The following is a 4863-nucleotide window of genomic DNA, read 5'->3' as shown; positions in this document are numbered from 1 at the left end:
TGACCCAGAACAAAACCAATGAGAAATTTGACAGCATAACTCATTATTCCAACCTTTACAAAAACAAACAGCGCCTTGTTTTTTTTTTAATGTCGTGGTTTAATTTCTTTCACTTACAGAACAGAACAAAGGTGGTGAGTCAGATGTCTGGAATAAATCTTTGACATTTCTAAGAGTTATTGTAATGAATAGTTAATGGACAGTTAATAAATGCTGAGTTTTAAAAAAGCTTCTCCCATTCACAAATTGGGGAGCAATAACACTTTTGGTCCGCTCTGATTTTTCTCTGATATTTGTAAAGTTGCAGTTACACAGTTTGCTCTGTTTCTACATAGTGCCATTGAGTGGCTGGAGTTAAGTATTACATACCCAATAAATCAGGTTTGCAGGGGAGTCTGGGAGTTTTTTTAATGAGACTCCGTGCAGAAGAGCAAAGACCCTCAAAGCAGGGCAATGCAACGTTTGAAAAGTGAAGTCGAAGCCAATCAGGAAGTAGCAATTCAACTTTGTCAACTTTCATTCTGAATGAGTTGCAGCACTGAAATTGCCCTCATCAAAGTCACAAATGACATCCTATGTGTCTGTGCTCATGGTGCATTATCCCTCCATGTCTTTCTTGACCTGTCTGTAGTCTTTGACGCAGTTGGTCACACTATCCTCCTCCAATGCCTCTCCCCCGGTGTCCAGCTGAGTGGGATTGCCCTCGCCTGGCTCCATTCTTCTCCATTCTTATCTAGTCAGTCGTAGCTAGAGAACCTCCCGCAATGGCTGCTCTTCCCACTCCCACGTCGTTACCTCTGGTGTCCCCTAGTGATCTAGGCCCCCTCCAATTTTCCACCTACATGCTGCCCCTTGGTGACATCATCTGAAAACGCAACATCAGGTTCCAGTTGTACACTGACGGCTCCCAGCTCTACCTCACTACCACCCTCTTGAGCCTTCCACTGCCTCTGATTTGTTACAATGCTTATCTGACGTCTGGTATTGGATGAGCAGAAATTTTCTCTAATTAAATGTTGGGAAATTCCAAGCCAGTGTCTTCAATCCCTGCCACAAACTCCAATTCCTAACCATGATTTCATCCCTCTCTTTGGCTACTGTCTGAGGTTAAGCCAAACTGTTTGCAACTTCAGTGTTGTATTTGATCCTCAGCTGAGCTTCCAACACCATTTCCTCTCCATCACTAAGACCATTTACTTCCATCTCTGTATTATTACCCGTCTCTGCCCCTGCCTCAGCCCATCTGCTGCTGAAACTCTCATCCATGCTTTTGTTACCTCTAGACTTGGCTATTACAATGCCCTCCCAATGCCAACCTCCCATCTTCTGTAAACTTGAGCTCATCCAAAACCCTGCTGCCCATATCTTAACTTACACCGAGCCCCATTCACCTACGACTCCCTGTCCTCGCTGACCTACATTGGCGCAGAGACCAGCAAAGCCTCAAATTTTTAATTCTCACCCTTATGTTCAGATCCCTTACAGCTTTTTAGCCTGTGCAAAGTCCTCGAGGCGGCCAACATCCCCAGCTTATACACACTACTGAGTCAGCGGCGCTTGAGATGGCTTGGCCATGTGAGCCGCATGGAAGATGGCAGGATCCCCAAAGACACATTCAAACGCGACATGAAGTCCTGTGACATTGATCACAAGTCGTGGGAGTCAGTTGCCAGTGTTCGCCAGAGCTGGCGGGCAGCCATAAAGGCGAGGCTAAAGTGTGGCGAGTCGAAGAGACTTAGCAGTTGGCAGGAAAAAAGAGAGGTGCAAGGGGTGAGCCAACTGTGCAACAGCCCCGACAAACACATTTTTTTTGCAGCACCTGTAGAAGAGCCTGTCACTCTAGAATTGGCCTTCATAGTTACTCCAGGTGCTGCTCCACACACCACTGACCACCTGCAGGCGCTTACCCATTGTCTCTCGAGATAAGGAGGCCAAAGAAGAAGAACATCCTCTGGTCCTACAACTCTCTGAGATCTCTGCGCTCCTCCAATTTGGGTCTCTTTTGCATCCCTGATTTTCATCACTGCATCCTTGGCAGCTGTGCCTTCAGCTGCCTCGGTACTAAACTCTAAAATTCCCTCCCTAAATCTCTCCGCCTCTCCTCCTTTAAGATGCTCCTTAAAACCTACCTCTTTGACCAAGTTTTTTGTCTCATTACTCTCCTGTGAAATGCCTTGAGATGTTTTACTATTGTGACAGAAACCATACCTGCCAAATGGAAGCATATTAATTTTGTCATGTGGGACATGACTGAAGCTTTTTTTTTTAACTGGACATTGCACATAACTTGTTTAAAAAGACCACAGAGGGGCAGCACAGTGGCGCAGTGGTTAACACCGCAGCCTCACAGCTCCAGCGACCCGGGTTCGGTTCTGGGTACTGTCTGTGCGGAGTTTGCAAGTTCTCCCTGTGGCTGCGTAGGTTTCAGCCGGGTGCTCCAGTTTCCTCCCACAGCCAAAAACTTGCAGGTTGATAGGTAAATTGGCCCTAGTGTAGGTCGGTGGTAGGAGAATTGAGGGAAGGTGGGGATGTGGTAGGGAATATGGGATTAATATAGGATTAGTATAAATGGGTGGTTGATGGTCAGCACAGACTCGGTGGGCTGAAGGGCCTGTTTCAGTGCTATGACTCGATGACAGAGCTGAACAGCTGGAAACATGGTTGCACATTTGCATTCCGAGAGACAGTTGAATAGAGACACAATGGGAGTGCTCACTGATTCAATTAACAAGATTGGTATGGGCAATCATGATCATCAACATTCTTTGTCTGTGTAAGAGCCAGAACGTCACACTCCACCGAGTGTGTCTGGGAGGTTTTGTAATCAACAACCCTCCCAGAAGATGCTGTCTCAAACAAAGAGATGGTCACATGACTTACCTGCTGGCCAGACTGGGGACTATTTGAATTGTGCCTCGCAGAAAGAACAGACAACAAGCTGAGAACCAAGGAAGGAGGTCTCCTCTCTCTCTCATGCAAAGTCCCAGCGACCCACAGGTAGCAGCTTAAGCCTCAAGACAGAGCGCCTCTTCAGCCTTCTGGTACCAGAGAAGCAAGCTTGAAATTGTGCACTGAGCCCCAGTGAGAACTCCAAGACCTTAACTTCAACCAAGGACTTTACCTCAAAGGTAAAACTCTGTATTCCATTTGTTGCCGACTCTACTTCAAACCCCCCTAATTCTTTCTCCCCCTCTGTATCTATTGGCGTGTGTTTCTCTCGTATGCATGCTAGCGTGGCTGCATTGCGTATTTTAGTAGTTTTAACTGAGTTAGAGTGATAAGGCTAATAAACTTGCATCTTTCTTGTTTAAACCTAAGAAAACCTCCTGCTTGATTCATTTGCAATTACAATTAGAGAGCAGTGAGCAAAGACTCATGTGTTTTAAAAGATAAACCCAGTTACGGCCAAACCAGGAAAGGGGCAAGAGGACAGCCTAAGCCCCCTTCCTCACCTGGTTGTGACACTGTGTTAAAGGCATTACATAAATGCAAGTTTCTGTTGTTGAATGTGTTGTGACTTGCACCATCCAAATCAGCTTTCACTCCACCAGCCCTAGTCAAAGTCACTGGTAATAATGTGTGTGACCGAACCCTTATGCACTTTAATGTACATGTCAATAAGTTGTGCTTAAAGATTGTCAGATTGTGTGTTTAAACCTCCCAAATAATGGAATATTAAAAAATATGTAATGGAAAATCATCTCTATTGTAATTCCAGACAGTAAAGGCTATTTACTAACAGATAGAAACTTACAGTATAGAAGGAGGCCATTTGGCCCATTGTTCCCCTGTGGGCTCTTTGAAAGAGCTATCCATTTAAATCTGACTCCCTCATTGTTATCTCATAACCCTGCACATTTTGCTTTTTAAAAATGCACCCAATACCCTTTTGAAAGTTACTATTGAATCTGCTTCAACCAACCTTTCAGGCAGTGCATTCCAGATCACAACAATTCATTGTATTAAAATAATTTCCCATCATCTCCCTGGTTCTTCTCCCAATTATGTTAAATCTGTGTCTTCTGGTTACTGACCCTGCTGCCGGTGGAAAGAGATAGATGCTAAAAACAACAAATATTGGAAATATGAAGAAAAAGTGGAAAATGCTAGAAATAAACAGCATGTCAGTTAGAAGTACAGCCATTCATGAAAACTCACACAAAATGATTATTAAGTATTTTAATAGAATTGGAATAAAGGGGAGGGGAGAAACAGGGAGGGTGTATCCCTCTGAAATGATCTATAATCGACTTAACAGGGAAAAAATGAGATAGTTAGATGGCTGAGACAATCTTTATCATGGATCATGGAAAGGGGGGTTAAAGAAGTGAAGATTGTGTGTGGCAGCTAAGGTATTGGGAGGCAACCGAAGGAAGACACTTTAACAGATCTGCTTTTGGATTTATCCACTAACAAGGCAACAGGAACATTTTTTGCACCCACAGCTTTTAAAACCCCGAATGAGGGACCCTTGTAAGGCCTGTATGGGTTTTTGCTCTGAATCATTCATTGAGCAGATGGGGACGTGGCAACATCAATGGAACGTCTGGATTGTAGCAGAAAAAAAGCGTCACTGCCCCGCCTCCATGCTGCACGCTGATTGGACCAGTAGCTTCAATTACGTAATCCAATTGGCTCAAGTGTACCATTGTTCTCTTTCCTTTCCTCTCCTTATTGGTGCAGGGTGATGTCAATCAGAGCCCGTTTTCATTTCAAACCCGAGACGCTCCGCGCGCGACGATTGGTCCGCCCGCTCGGTCCCGCCCTCCTTTGGTTCGATTGGTTGGAAGGCGTGGCGGCCGGGGAGGATGGCGATTGGCGATTGGCCGGACGCCGCTGTCAATCAGGCGGGCCCTCAAGCTC

Source organism: Heterodontus francisci, chromosome 42, assembly GCF_036365525.1.
Source record: "Heterodontus francisci isolate sHetFra1 chromosome 42, sHetFra1.hap1, whole genome shotgun sequence".
Classification (NCBI taxonomy): domain Eukaryota; kingdom Metazoa; phylum Chordata; class Chondrichthyes; order Heterodontiformes; family Heterodontidae; genus Heterodontus; species Heterodontus francisci.
This window is presented reverse-complemented; position numbering follows the sequence as displayed.